We start from the raw sequence: 16,047 nt of genomic DNA on the forward strand, positions 1-16,047 counted from the left end.
TTCTTCATTAATAGCAATCGCAAAAATCACTACTTGGTAACATACTTTTATTAAAAAACGTTTTCCAAAACAGAAAAATAATTAATGAGAAGAATGTCATTATTTTCTATTTTTGTAAACTTCTTTTGTGTGACGTAACGAAATATAGTTGGATTCTCGTATCTGCTTCTGCAGTCAATTCTGTTACACGCTACTCTGGCTTCTGAAGTATATAAAAAAATCTAGCCACGTATAGATATATAGGTAGAAAAAAAATCGGAGTATATTAAGAGCCTTTTCAGATAAGCGTAGGTATTCTTCTTTGATACTACTCAAGTCCCTACTGGCTTTAGGATGCAATTCAGGTTTCTCACCAGGGCTCGCCAGCCTCCTGTTCACCGTTCCAATGGTTTTCCTCACCATTCCGGACTCACATTCTCGACTCCTGCCCAGAAGGCTTCTCTACTCCCCTGAGTCCGGGGTGAGCTGCTCCTCTCATGTACCCTCACATCTCACTGTACCTTTGCAAGGACAGCACTTGGTACATTACCCTTCAGTGACATGCTCCCTGGTAGGAATCTCATAGCAGGTAATGAGCCCCATGAAGGCTGAGATTATTCATCTTCTCTCTGCAGGCCCAGCCTTGCCTGCCACCTGGCATATTCAAGTACATAAGAAATAGCTGCTGAACGACTAAATCGTGGACAAATACACAGCAAAGCATATTGCTGAGATAAGTTCTATGGGATTTTCTTCAGCAAAGACCTCACAGCTCGTTGTAACACAGGCCCTAGTGTCAGGATGGACAGGGTGGGAGGGGATGACGCAAGGAGGCTCAGAGAGCAGAGCACACCACATGGCTGATATGGTCTTTAAGGGCACGAGGCACCTTCTCCCTCTAACACAGGAACCAGCAGTTTCAAAGGACCACTGCTGGGAGACTGCAGATGGGGACTCCTCGCAGAAGGGGGCATCTGGAACGCACTGGACTGCTCTGAGTGCCCCTTGGCGGCTACAGCTCACAGTGTAACTATGGGTATGCTTGGCTTCATTCCTTTATCTTTTACTTGCAGTGCACTGTACTGGGGCCAGGTAAAGAGCGCTGTGACACACAGAGAAATGACTAATTTCCTACGGCCCTGGAAGAGCTTAGCTGAGTTGACAAAACAAAGGCACATTAGAAAGTAAACAAGAGGCACTGAGGATGCAGCGTGTGACCAAGGGCTACGTGAGAGGTATCTTATTAGACTTGGCACTAACAACAAGCACTACCAACATAGAGGAGAGAAACACTGCCAGAGGCTGCTGTCATCAGCTGATAGCTTCATGGCAAAACCCGAAAACAAAGGAAAAGAAAGAAAAACAAAACAAACCCCATTACCACCACCACTCGCGCAAACTAGCCATACATTCATCACACGGATGAAGGATGGAGGGACAATCACGAGGCCGAGAATAAATCCTATCACATACGTGGAAAGCAATTCAAGGGTCACGCCGTAGGAATACGGACAGTAGAAGCACGCAGGAGACGGAAGCTGGCCACGGCGTGTGAGGTGCCACGTCCTCACGTTTGCACAGACGCCACGGAAACAGTCATTAGAGTATCCTTCTGGGCTGCCGGGCAGTGAGCCGTCTCAGTAGGTGTTGGGAGAAAATAATCAGCTAGAGGGAAACTAGATGGTGACTTGAACACAGCCCCAGGCTAGTTTCACAGCTCTCAGTTCCACCTCTTCTTTGTGGTTCATCGGCCAGCTTGGGGGGTTCAGACACTTTGTATTGTATTATCCTTTGCAGCAAAACACAAAGCAGTTTCTGCGCAGCGAGGTGAGGAAGAAGAAGATGCTGCAGCTCTCTGCCATGGCTCCTCCTCGCTCTGGTCGCCAGGGCTCTGGGGACCACGGCACTGTCTGTCCGCCCCATCGCTGGGTTCGGAAGGCTGTGGCCACAGGTGCTGGTCTAGGGGCTGAACCGAGGAGGCGGTGAGGAGGCATCCAGAGAGTCTACTATCAGGAATCTGTGCCACAGCCCAACACGCAACTCGAAGGCTCGGCCACTGCTGCTCCCTGCAAGGAACACTCCAGCTGTGCGCGCCACCAGACATGCATCCTGCGTCCTCTGTGTTGAGTGATGACTTGTCTCTTGAGGGGCCGGGGCCTCCCACCACAGCTGATCCTACTTCTCCCAAGACATGGGTATGGTTTTTACAACAGGCAGAGGAAAGGAGACTCTGGAGAAAGAGCAGCAGGCTTCAGGTTCTCCCTGGCAACGGGCTCCCCGCCTCTGGGGGGCGAGGAAGGAGGGTGGTGTTGGGAACATGCTGAGCCAGACAGTGCTCATGTCTGCCGTGTTTCCCGAAGGCTGCCTGACTCTCCTCTGAAGGGGACCTTCTCCTCCATGGACAGTCAGGATCAAAGGTGTCCCCACCTTTTGGGGGGAGGTTTGGTTTTGATTTGGGGAGAGAATGGGAACGCTCAGTCTCTTGTGAGGAGGAAGTGGTGGGGAGGGGCAGTGAGCTCCCCAGGTTGGGGACATCTGCTGTAGGAAGATGACACCTCTCTCTTGCTTTAAGGCTTTTTTACTCTCTTAATTTCATTTACGTGCTTGTGAACACTGAACACAAGTTAGTAAGAACTGCACAGGATAGGATACAGCTTCCTTGAAAATACGAAGGAAAGAGCACCTTCTGGCACAGGGATGACCGATGTCTGCGTTACATCTTTTGTTTCCTCCCTTCTTTGTCGGCCAATTTTCTGGTCATTTCTTCTGCTCCTTAACCTTAGCTCTACGCAGCAATTACCAAATAAAAGTCAAAATTAAAATTAGTTCTGGTACTTGTTATTAAAAATGAGACTGGGAATTACTCAGGATTTCCCCTCTCTTTTTACATCTCCTCCCTCAGAGTTGTCACTCATTTTCGCCCTTCAGCGATCACCTCTCACTCCCTTACTCGTCCTTCAACCAACATTGGGCCAGGGTGGACAGCACTGCCTGAAAGCCCGGGGACCCTTTTGGACTCAACTCTCTCCCTGATAAATCAAATCCAGCCAGTTAAGTACCACTGATTTTTCCCTTCAAGGGGGTCTGTTTAAGTCTTTGTCGTCCCCCTCTGAGATTAAGCCAACAGCCTCTTAGATGACCTCACTGCCACTAATACAGGCCTTGGTTTACGGTGCTTCCCAGATAACTGCATTTGTTACAAACGGAAGGTTTCTGGCAATGCTGCACTGAGCAGGTCTATTGGTGACATTTTTCTAACAGCATTTGCTCACTTTGTGTCTCTGTGTCACATTCTGGTAATTCTCACAATACTTCAAGCTTCTTTATTTCTATTGCATTTGTTAGGGTGATCTGCGATCAGTGATCTCTGACGTTACTGCTGTAATTGTTTGGGGTGATAGCAACACTGGGGGCTTATTTTAAGAAATTGCACAGCCACCTCAACCTTCAGCACCCACTGCCCTGATCAGTCGGCGGCCGTCAGCATCGAGGCGAGACCCTCCACCAGCATAAAGATTATGACTCCTTGAAGGCTCAGAGGATGGTTAGCATTTTTTAGCAATAATGTATTTTTTGATTAAAGTATACACATTTTTAAAGATATAATGCTATTGCACACTTAATAGACTACAGTGTAGTGCAAACATAACTTTTACAATGCACTGGGAAACCAAAAAATTCGTGGGACTCACTTCATCGCAATACTTGCTTTAATGCGGTGGTCTGGAACCAAACCTGCACTGTCTCCAAGGTGTGCCTGTATTGTCTCCATCCAACCTGCACACCATGGCGGGTGAGTTGTGCATGAGTTACCCCACCAAGGCCTTTCACAACACCACTGTCTCAACTGAAAATCTTACTGCATCACATCTAGATTATTCTGTCCTGTTTTGAATGTCCTCCAAAACCAGCCTCACCCTAACTACTTCTTACCTCTTCCCTGCATATTCCTTCCACTGACTGTGTCCCTCACTTATTCAGACCACATTTGCTCCAATCGTGTCTGTTACCTAAAATGCCCTCCCCTGTCCCCTACGACCATCTGCCGCCCTACAGGTTTGTACAGAGCCCAGTTCTTGTTTTGTGCCTCTAACTGGCTTCTTTCTTGACAATCCAAATCCTTACTGGTCTCCCTGTCCGCTGAATTTCTACAGAACTAGGTCAAGTTGCCAATCTAAGAGAATGTAACACTGAGTCTAGGTTTCCTCATCTGTAAAACAGAAAACTGGACTAGATGGTCCTTAAACTAATAATTATTAGTTGCTTCTTCCTAATCAGTATATTAAAGAATGTCTTGAAAGTCAAGCAGTTCTCTCTCAAAAAGAGACCTTCACTGTTGCAGCAGAAGCCCAGTGGCCTCCTGCCAGAGCTGTTGCAGGAGGGATGCCCAGACAGACACTGGTCTAGACACCCTCCATTTTATAACCTCCAGTACTGTTTATGAGCGTTACCTGCACTGATCAAGGAGCTCTAACAAGCATCTCTAATGATCAAGGATCCTTGAGCAACCACCCCTACTAGACGGCAGCGATGGACAGTTTACGAATGAGGAATGTGGATTTGTGGAAATGAAGTGCTAACTCTCACAGTGGTCTCTCACAGCCCAAAGCCCACGTTCTGAACTATCAATGAAACCTGCACCTGCACCCCTCACTCCACCCTGGGAATCCAGGCGCAACCAGGGTGCATACACCACTATCACTTAAAAAAGTATGATTTAAAAAAAAATCTTGGTATCACTAATCTGTGCTCTAATCTCGGACAGGAGATCATGACTCATGAGTCCGGAAATTCCTGTACTCCTGCTTTCTTCACAAAGCCACATCTGTCACCCACAGCAAAAGACTGCAGGGTCTGAAGCTGGGGTGGGTTCCATGAAATTCAAGGCTTCTTGAGATGATCAGAAGGGTTCTTGCTGAGACACTCACAGGTGGTCCAGGGGTCTGTCCTGCGCTGGAATCGTATTCTGGTTTTTGCGGTACGCGGGCCCCTCACTGTTGTGGCCTCTCCTGTTGCGGAGCACAGGCTCCGGATGCGCAGGCCCAGCGGCCATGGCTCCCAGGCCCAGCTGCTCCGCGGCATGTGGGATCTTCCCGGACCGGGGCACGAACCTGTGTCCCCTGCATCGGCAGGCGGACTCTCAACCACTGCGCCGCCAGGGAAGCCCCGTATTCTGGTTTTAAAACCCACAGGGATGACTTTTTTTGAGGAGGAAAAATTTACAAAATGATTATAGGGACAATTTTTCTAATATTCCCCTGTTTGACATTATGTCTGCTTCAAGGTACATCTCTAAATTCATTCATGGTTTTAAAAAGTGATTAATAAGTGAGAAAATAAAAAATTATGAAAAGAATTAGGATTGCTGATAACTTCTATCTCTCCAAAATACCAGGTATGTCATCATCGTTTACTTGTTTCCTTAAGTACCATGAGATTGTACCACACTCTCCCTTCTCATGAACACCAAGGCAGAATGGAAAATAGAAATGATTTTCTCAAGGTCACTTAATGAGTCAGCCTTGGAAAGGGATTAAAATTTGTATTGATCCTATCTTTCTGTTCTGAATTTTGTCAAAAAGGTCAGTATGACCAACTACAAGAGCACCAAATACATAACAGTAGTTTCTGCAAGGAGGTACAGATTGAGAAAAACAGCTTAGCTTTAATTTCACTTGAAAATAGAGTTCTTGCACCTAATTTTCATTTAATTTGCAGATTTTTATCAACCAAGCACTAGTAACTTACTCCGCACCTGATACTATACACTTCATACTCACAAAAGAAAAAAGTCATAAAAGAACTAACTCTAACTGATTAGATTGCTTTGTTGACAAGGCAGCACAGCAACTTGAAAAGGATGGTTTTTAAATCAAATTGCACCAAAACGTGAAAGAGCAAAGCTAAAAAGGAAAAGTGCTGAGAAGCATGCCACATGCCCGTGTGCTGTCTTCAAGGCTGCCTGGGTTCATCTCGGCTGAGAACATGCTCCCTTTGGATTCAAGGTGGACTCCTTTGCTACACACACACACACACACACACACACACACACAGGTTTAGGTATACAGTTTTCAGGGCTCCACTCCAGACACACTTTCTTGACCCTCCATGGCTGGGCAAGGGGCTTCTCCTAGAAGAGGACTTGTGACATTTTGCTGTAACTGCCTCTTCCTACTCTCAGCTCAGGGAGAGGAAAGATTGTGCTGTCTTGTCTGCTCCCCAGAGCCTGGCTGAACACTAAATAAATCTTGTGGAAAGGATGCTCATGGAAACTAAGAGGTGAGTAAGCAGCTTCCTCAGAGACCAGATGCAGGGGCGCTGATGGACACTGGCTCCGTGGGGTGGCACCCGCCAGGAGGAAGGACAATCAGACATGCTGCTACATGGACAAACCTCAAAAACATGAGGCCATGTGAAAGACACCCGTCACAAAGGACCCAAAAGTATATGATTAGATTCAATGTCCAGAATAGGTCAATCTAGAGGGTCAGAAGATAGATGCGTGGTTGCTCAGGGCGAGGTGGGTGGTAGGACTGGGGACTGACTGCTAATGGGAAGAGTCTCCTTTTGAGGTAATACCAGTGTTCTAAAATTCAGTGTGGTGATGGTGGGATAACTCTGTGAGTACACTAAAATCCACTGAATTGTACTCTCTTTTTTGGCCACGTCATGCAGCTTGCAGGATCTTAGTTCCCCGACCAGGGATCGAACCTAGGCCCTGGCAGTGACAGTGCGGAGTCCTAACCACTGGACCACCAGGGAATTCCCTGAGCTGTACTCTTTAAGGAGGTGAACTATATGGTATGTGAATTCGATCTCAATAAAGTTATTAAAAAACTTAAAAAAAAATGAGAACCTGAGAGCACTTTCAATACACTAAAAATATTTTACTAAATTAAAAATCCTTGATTAATAAAAGGAACTCACATGATTTGCAAGGGGGATGTGACTCATAATAATGTATATGTTAGATGTTACCTAACAACGATTGCTGGGGTGGATAAAGAGAAAATTTTCACAGCCGCAAAATGTTTCTAAGTGAGGGTGAGAGAATACACCTCACCCTCGCTTAGAAACTTAGCTAACCATTCAACCAAATACTGAGAAAATAACTGAAATGCATGTGTGAATAATGGTGAGCTGCTGTAGGCATCAACATCTTCTCTCCCTGCAGGTCAAATAAGCTGCTCGCTACTGTTAACAGGGGTGATAATCAATCAGGTAAACACGGGCAGCCGGAGGAAGTGAAGACATAATGGAAAAAACGAGCACCAAACGACTTCACTGCTTTGTTGACAAAATTCCCACTTGGCTCATACCAAGCATGATGCGTTCTTAGTGGGCTTCACCGTAATTCTACTTCTAGAGTAAATGGACATTTTACAGAAATACCTTAGAAAGTCTTATCACCAAGTTTATGTTGTGGTATGTGATGGCATTATCACCACCAGCCAACAGAGAGAATAGGGGTCATACAAGTAACAGACGATCACATCTCAGAGAATACAGACTTCCTGGGAAACAGAGCTGCTTGGAAAGCTGCTGGCTGCATAATCTTCTAGAGCAGGGGGTGGGCAAAGTTCTTCCGTAAAAGGGCAGGTAGTAAATGTTTTAGGTTTTGAAGACCAATAGGCAAAATCAAAGATATTATGTAGGTGCTTACAGAGCCACTAAAAATGTAAAAACCATTCTTAGCCTCGGGTTTGGCCCATGGGCCATAGCCTACTGACCCTTGTTCTAAAGGTTACAAGTTTTAAAGAGTAGTAACTATCCAATTAGCTCCTAAATCAGGACTCTCTCTCAAACTTCCTGAGAGCCCAAAAACAGATCCCCAATGCAATCAGAATAACTAATATTTGACAGATCTTTCTGGTATATCAAGTAATTTTGCATAAATTATTTTATCCTCATGACAACCCTATTAGATAGACTGTGCACAGATCTCCCCGTCAACCCAGTGTTGATTCCTTAACTGCAAATTTCTTCCCCTTTTCATTTATATTCTGCTTTTCTATCGTGATGGCATCATGACCAGCAAAAAGGGGAATCCATGCTAAGAAGCTGCAGAGACTCCTGCAGCAACCCTGCTGTTCAAATGTTCATCATTACAGGACATTTCAGTGACTGTTCTAGAGGTGTGAATGCACAGAGGCTCGCAGAGCTTGACTGTGGCCATGTAGTCTCATGCAGTGAGGACACGCTGCCTCACCACCAGAACTCAGAGAATCCTCACCATCTCCCAACTGGTCTTCTTCCTCCAGTATCAGCTTTCTCAAGGGTATTCATGTCATGGCCAAAGTAGTCTTATTTATTTATTTGGTCGCGTTGGCTCTTAGTTGCGGCAGGCGGGCTCCTTAGTTGTGGCATGCAAACTCTTAGTTGTGGCATGCATGTGGGATCTAGTTCCCTGACCAGGGATGGAACCTGGGCGCCACCAGGGGAGTCCCCAAAGTAATCTTTATTAAAGACAAATCTAACTTACTCTTCTGCCTAAAGCCTTCACTGACTCACTACTTCTAGCAGGACAAAAGAAAAAACACCCCTCAGTGTAGCACCCCCAAGACCCCCGATGTCCTGGCCTCGGCTTTCTCCCCAGCCTCTCTTTCACTGCTTCCTCCTTAGGGGAGCCCTGAACTTAGGCAAATGCAATCACTTGTGTTCCCACAGCTGTCTCAAGCCCTTGTGCTTTTTCTCACACGGTTCTCTAGGCCTGAAATGCCTGCCCGAGTGCTGGTCTCTTCCAGATTCCCCTCAACCACACAGGGCTTTGCTGAGTCCCTCAGGGAGAACCAGGACTCTTTTGCTGGCGCAAACTCCAATAGAAACCTAGCACTTCGCCTTGACTCATCTCTCTTCCCCCAGGGGCTGCAGGCTTCCTGAAGCCAGGGCAGCGCCATTTTCTCCCTCACTGCTGCACACTGCAGTGGAACCAAGAGAGGCACAAATAAGTGGAGCACACAGCTCCTGTCCTTCAAGAATTCAAATGCTACTCGGTGAATGAATAAAGCACGAACCCATGAAAAGTTACGTAACGGTCCCAGCAGTGGAAAATGATCCGCAGCTGCTGGTACCAAAATGACTCGGCAACGTCACCGACCATGGAGCCAGCACCCCTACTGGGGGCGGGGAGCGAACCTGAGAGCAAGAAGCTGGTGGGAGTAGACTCAACGTGTGACTGGCACGCCGCCGCTACATCAACGTACAGAAGAGTGGGAAAGCTCTGCCGTGGGGGGAGATGAGAGCTGGAAGAAAGGGACCGGGCGTTATTATGTCGTCCACTCAGCCCTCATCACAGTGAGTCCATAAGCCAACGAGCCGAAAGTTTCTGCGTAGTGACCACCGTGGAAGTGTCCAGAAAGGTCATGTCACTGGGCCTGATGATGAACTTCAGGACACTGTGCACTGACCCTGTAAGCTGCAGATGAAGCAAGGTCTGCAGAGCCATCACACTGCTCACTGCCCTTTAGAGCCATGGAGGTGTATTCGCTGCAGAGCACGTTACAAGTGCTTCAGAAGTGCAACGTCAGAGTTCACTTTCAAGAACCAAGATGTGACTCCCGTGGCAATGTCCTAGGATGAGGCTGGCTGGTCAGGGCACAAGTGATGCTTGCCCTTCCTCTGCTTCCAAACCCTGCACTACTTCTTAACGTGGTGCGTGCGTTCCCGCTGAAACTCCTTTCAAGAGCGAGCCAACTCTTGCTGACTCTTGTGATCTTCTCCTCGTCATTGTCTCTGCCTGGCCTTTTTTGGGGGGTGGGAGGGTAGCCTCTGAATCTGTTGAGCACCCCCTCTCCCACTCTTCCTGAAACACTCCTCTCCCGGCTGCTGTGCTACTGAACTCTCCCGGATCCCTCCCCGCCCCCTGGAATTCCTTTCTTCCTCCTCTCTGCTCTCCCTGAACATGGGTCTCGGGCTGTCTTTAGTGGTTTGTCCTCTCAGAGGATAGCTGAATAGTTTCCAGCCAGGACTACTCACCTGTATTCAGCTGGGCTCAGTACATTAAGAAATTCTGTAAATATTTATTATGTACATATCGAGTCACTAATTCTCCAAATGTATGGGTGCCTACCACATGCCAGGCATTATTCACACATTAGAGACACAATGGAAAAGCCCCACCCCCACCCCAAGACACACCTCGGGCACAGATGGGACGTGAGTCAATGGTGAGGGGCGGGACTGGCAAGGTCAGGAAAGACGCCAGAGGCTCTAAGGACAGAGAGAGGGTCAGTGCTGCCCGGGAGGCTGGAGGAGGGGATTTCAGAAAGTTTACTCAAGAGTGAGCAAGAGTTGGGCAAGCAGAGACCGTGTGTGGGTGAGATGGGGTGCAGTGGGGAAGTCGGTACAGGGGAAGTTTGTTGTTGGCAGAGGGAAGGGTAGATGAAGAGGCAAGAAGTGAGAAACAACACGGGGCTGACATGAACTGTGAACAGTTCGGAGTGATTAGCCCGAGGCTGCTGGGGGCCGGGGGAAGGCAGGGGCTAAAAAGCAGGCAGGGGCCTTGTGTAGCCAGCAGAACTGCCTTGTAGGCTCAGGAGGGCCTCGGAAGGACTTTGGTGGGAGTGAGACAATCAGGTTTGTGTCTTCACAGAGCTCGCCCTGGGGGCTGGAGTGTGGGGCAGGGCCGGGAGAGGGGGGCAGTTGTGACAAGCTTTTATTAGGTGAGTGACATCGGTGGCCTGAACTAAGGCAGGGGGATGAAGAGAGAGGGAGTGGTGGGTTTACAGCGAGAAGGTAGACTCTCTGGGGTGCAGGTGAGGGAGGCGACACGAAGGACACGGATGCAGGAGGGAAGAGTCCAAGGGGAAGCCACAGTGTTCTGGTTTGGGCCCCTGGGTGGACGATGGTGCTTTCCATCCGGGAGGGAGTGAGACAGAGAAGCCAATTTAGCAAAGCAAGGGTAAATTTCCGGTGCCTGTGGGGCATTCAAGTGGAGATGCCCGGCAGGCAGTAGGATATTTAGGTCTGGAGCCCAGGAGAGAGGAGGTCTAGACCATAGGTCTAAGTCTGGGAGCCATGAGCTTAGCACAGAGGGGAGAGCCATGGACTGCGAGTGTGCAGGGGGAGAGATCAGCGGGCTGGACCTCAGCGGACAATGCCGGTTAGGAGCCCAGTGAGGAGCTGGCCATTATCCCGGCCAGGCATTCACAGAGCAGAGCGCTGGATTTCTAAAATCTCCTGTTGGTCTTTTCCTCCATGGTCTCTCCTTTCTCCACCCATCTCACATGCTGCAATGAAAGGAATTTCTCTGAGATACCTGTCCTACCTTTACAACTGACTAAACCACTTTTGACAGCCTCCAATGTCAAAATCCAACTCTGCCGTCGGGTTGAAAAACACCTCCCTCGATTACAGTCTCTGTGTTACTTCTCTCTGTCACTAGGTACCCTACCACCTCAGCCCCCCATGTCTCCTCGAGGCCTTCCCCTTTCAGGCCTCCTTATCACCTCCACGCCTCCCTCCCTCTGGCTAGTCCTCTCCTCTGGGATGACCTGCCTCATCCTCTCCACCCGCGCCACATCCTGCCCATCCTTCTAGCCCCTGAAACCTCCTCTCACAGTAACAGGACCCCCAGTGGCGCCTTCCTGGGTGTCTTACTGCCCCACGCACTCCGGTCTATATTTCACCGTTCTTGGATATTTCTCTAATTCAAGTGTATCTGCTGAGCTCCCTGGCGCTGATCACAAAGTCATTAAGGGAAAAGACAGGTTTTTCACTTCTTAGGTGCCCACCGAGTCCCCACCAGTCTTGGTCACTGTCTCAATAATGACCACTGGCTGACTGCGACCGCAGAGCCAAGTGCGGAGCACAGGCGGGTAGGCGACAGCGAGCACAAAGCAGCAGCTGCCGGGCGGCGAGACAGAAGCAGGCAAAAGACGCGCAAGGGAATTACACTCAAACAAGACTTCGGCGTTATTCTGGAGTGCTTGCAATTAAAAACTGCAAACAGATCAATCTAATGTACAGTAACTAGGAAGTGATTGGTTTTTTGACCAAATAAATTCTGGGTTCTATGAAAAACATTTGAAAACCCACAGTTTGTTAACAAGTGAGACTTATCTTAAATGCAATAACAGAATTTGAGAACGCCTACAGTAAGATACAAGGACACTAAAACAATCAAAAAAGGTATTTTAAAAACACAGAAGATGGAAGCACAAGTTCTAACTTTGATTGAACACTAAACTTGGCATTGAGTTTCCTGACAGCCAAAGTAAAAAAGGAAAGGAAAAAAACCAACAACACACACACACACACACAGAGGCCCTGGAATCGGACACATCTGGGCCCCTAGTCTGCAGCCCTGCCGGCAGCTGTGTGTCTCTGGGCAGACCGGCATCCCCGAGCCTCAGGGGACACGGAGGAGACAGCTGTGTTTCTCGAGGCCGACGCTGGGAAGAAATGAGGAGGGCACTGAGTAAGCCCCGGACTAAAGAACCACACGCTCTTCTCTCCAGCACAATGAGAAGTCTGCGGCAAGAGCCCAGGGGCTGGGATTCGGAACTGTGGGCAAGACTGACCTCGGAAAGTGGAAGAGCCTGCCACGCGGCGGGGAGAGTCACAGACCAAAGGACGTCACTTCACAGCTGCCCGGCTGGAAGGCCCTCTCCAAGAGGGCGGGGATTTTGGTCTGGTTTGGTCATGGATGCTTGGGCTGTGCAACCCGGCAGATACTATGATATTCAAAGTATCTGTGGTGGGGAAGACACCGGGTGGAGTCTGCAGTGAGCCACAGAGGACCACCATGATGCGGACGCCCAGGGCACTGGAGCACGGGCACACATACACAGCAGAGAATTACACACTTTCGAAACACTGCTGCTGGAGCCTGGGGGACAGGAAGTGCCTGACCACGGGTACAGAGTGATCGCGTGGTCAGAAGTGTGAGACCTACCAAGTTCTGTGATCAGGTGCGATGAAAGAAAGCCATCGTCCGACGTAAGTGGTGTATCCAGGGTCAGCACGAGCAGGGTGGGGGGCGCAGGCGAGCTGCACAAGCAGGTCCACCAAGACCACCATGTCGATAACCTCTGTTGCATAAAAACCTCTTCTCCAGTTCACACCTCCTGCTACATGGGGGTGGGTCCCTAACCACCAAGTGACAAGGAGGAAAATGGCCAAATTCGGTTCATGGATGGGTTGGCTTGGTACACAATTGAAAGCTGAAAAGAGACCATGGCTGCACTACAGCTCCACTCAGGGATCACCTTGAAGAACAGTGACAGGGACTAATGCTCCCAATGGGTAGAGCTTGGGCAGTGCATTTGGTCGCCCGCTTTGCATGGAAAGAGAGGTGGCCTGAGGTAAATAACACCTAGGGACTCACTGGACGTGGTGAATGACTTGGTTAGGTGGTCAGGGGATGGGAAGGTAGGGGACAAGGAGGCCTGGGAAGAGTCATGTGGGTCCAGCCAAGGAACAGGCATGAAGCGTGACATCTGGGTTCCAGTGTTTACCGTGAACATCCAGCACAGAAGAGAGAGACAGGATGACTTGGCAGACTGACGTCAGCCAGCCTCTGTCACCGGCCATCCCAGGGCTGGCAGGTGAACAGAGCAGCCAAGATGGCCAGGAAGGAGCCCCACTGTGCATGGGCCCCACTCACTAACGTGGACTTAGCTTCCAGGGTAACAGAAAGCAGTGCTGAGCCCTGATACGTACGCCACCACCCATCAAGGAGAACCAACAGTCATAGAGCCAGGTAGACTATACTGGGCCCTTTTCAGTCTGGAAGGGGCACCATTATGGACTGAAACATGCCCCCCAAAAACTCACAGGCTGAAGTCCCTAACCCCCAATGTGACCATATTTGGAGACAGGGACTTTAAACAGGTAATTAAGGTTAGATGAGGTCATAAAGATGGGGACCTCCCTAATCCAATGGGACTGGTGTCCTTATAAGAAGGGACACCAGGAACACGCAGGCGCCAAGAAAAGGCCATGTGAGGACACAGCAGGAAGGCGGCTGCCTGCGAGCCAAGGACAGTCCTCACTAGAAACCAACCCTGACGGTATCTTGATCTTGGACTTCTAGCCTCTAGAACAATGAGGAAAAGTTTGTTACTGAAGCTGCCCAGTCCGTGGTACTCTGTTCGGGCGACCTGTGTTGACTATTACAGGCAGCAATTCATTTTACCTGGAACTGACACCTTTTCTGGTTATGGGGCTGCCTGCCCTTTCTGTCGCTAAGCACCACCTCTGTGGGTTGACAGAGGGCATGAGGTACCGACCAGGGTTCCAGATGACATCACATCAGACCACAAGGCCCGCTTTTAGCAAAGAGGGCGCGGCAGTGCCAAGACCACGGGATACACTGACCCTCACACAGCACGACCCAGGCGCTACCAGCTCGCCAGACCAATGGGTAGCCAGGTGAAGGTGGGAGTAAGACGCCAACCTGGAGATGGTACCCGCCAAAGACAGCGCTTGAGGCTCTAGTGTGCAGTACAGACCCTAAATCAACCACCTTCACACGGGTGCTGTGTCCCCAGTAGGCGGAACACATGGCTCTTGTAAACAAGGGATGGAAGGAGAAGTGGCCCTGACTATCCTCCCTCAAGGTGACCCACTTGGGGAATCTGGGCTTCTCGTTCCACAACTCTGGATTCCGTGGTTTACAGAGCTCGGCTCACAGGAAGGGAACGCTTCCATCGGGGACGAAGCAAGAATACCGTTACATCTTAAGTTACAGCTGTTGCCCAGTTTGGGCTCTTGTGCCAAAAGACTGGCAGGCAAGGAAAGGAGTCATTATCCTGGCAGGAGTAATTAATCCTGACCACCAGGAAAAGCTACGGCCACGGGCACAGAAAGGGGAGGGAAGATCATGGGCGGCACTCGGGTGATCTGCGAGGGCATCTCTTGTACTTCCTCACCCAGTTTCTACAGTAAACAGACAAGTGCAGCAGCCACAGCTGGGAAGTGCTTGGAGACTGGGGACCCAGACCCCACAGGGATGACAGCATGTGTCGCTTTATCACGTAAGCCTTCCAGCCAAGGGTGCGGACTCTCAAGTGGACAACAGACGACGGAGATGGTCATCAGTGTATCCTCGAGGCCGGCTTCAGCAGAAGGGGATGCAGTCTGTCCTGCTGACCTTCCTCTTGAAGGTTTCTCCTGGGAAAAAAGCACCACTGCAATCTTGGAGGTGTTGCTCCGAGAACTTAAGTAAAACAAGAAGATCCAAGCAGCACGAGGGGCGGATGCTCTGGACGGGTCTGCGACCCAGATCCTCCCCCTCCTTCAGGACCAGCGCTCCATCTTCCAGCTGCCGGGGGGCGGGCACCTGATGGTTCTCAAGTAACATCTGCTCTGTGGATGGCGTGCACCTGGGGAGAGGCGCCTGCAATCTGCGCCAACACCTTTCTGAGTCTGGGACGACTCGGAAGGTCTCTCGCAACTCCGGGGCTTGGGCACCGTAAGCTTAGCTCGGGCCTTCTCTGTGACTGGGGCTCGAAGTCTCCCTCTGCCCTTCACCACCACCCCCCAAAGATGCTCATCCTGACGGCATTCTCCGATTCACTTCACACATGAGAGTCTGCCTGGGGACACCAACCTCAGAAACACAACCTCTCATTTTGCTCATGAGCACAAGACCACAGCTATCTACCAGGGAATCTCCCCCCAGGTAGCCTGAAGGTACCTCAGTCAATGTATTTCCCATCGCCTGCTCTTCTGATGTTGGTGGGATGGTGCTGTCATTGATCCCTCTCCTTGGCTAAGCCAGAAACCTCAGGATCATACACTACTTCTTTCTCTCCCTCATAGCTCTGTCCATTCTATCAGAAAATATTTATACTCATTATTACTCAGTTTTTTGGACACCGGCTGTTCTGAGTTCTCATACTTTTCATTATTTCCTCTGTTTCCTCAAAGGATCTACCTCTTCCTCCTGCTAAATGCAGGCTTAGCCTATAGCCTACATTCATCCTGGATGTGATTCTCCTACAGGACTCACCTCCCAACCCTACACACTTAATCCATGACCTGCACCTACGGCTCTGACCTCTCCAAGAGTGATGTCTGTCCTCCATGTTCAACTACATCAGGGGCACCTTTATTGTATGTTCC

At 49.5% G+C, this 16,047-nt stretch overlaps 1 protein-coding gene and 1 non-coding gene across 4 annotated transcripts in view; both read right to left on the reverse strand.

The window, feature by feature from the left end:
- UBAC2 (UBA domain containing 2) overlaps positions 1–16,047 on the reverse strand; it is a 151,187-nt gene that overhangs the window by 20,963 nt on the left and 114,177 nt on the right. The window lies entirely within an intron of this gene.
- On the reverse strand, positions 6,670–6,741 carry TRNAD-GUC (transfer RNA aspartic acid (anticodon GUC)). Its single transcript has one exon. It is a non-coding gene; the product is annotated as a tRNA-Asp (tRNA).

This window comes from Pseudorca crassidens, chromosome 18 (assembly GCF_039906515.1).
Source record: "Pseudorca crassidens isolate mPseCra1 chromosome 18, mPseCra1.hap1, whole genome shotgun sequence".
Lineage (NCBI taxonomy): Eukaryota > Metazoa > Chordata > Mammalia > Artiodactyla > Delphinidae > Pseudorca > Pseudorca crassidens.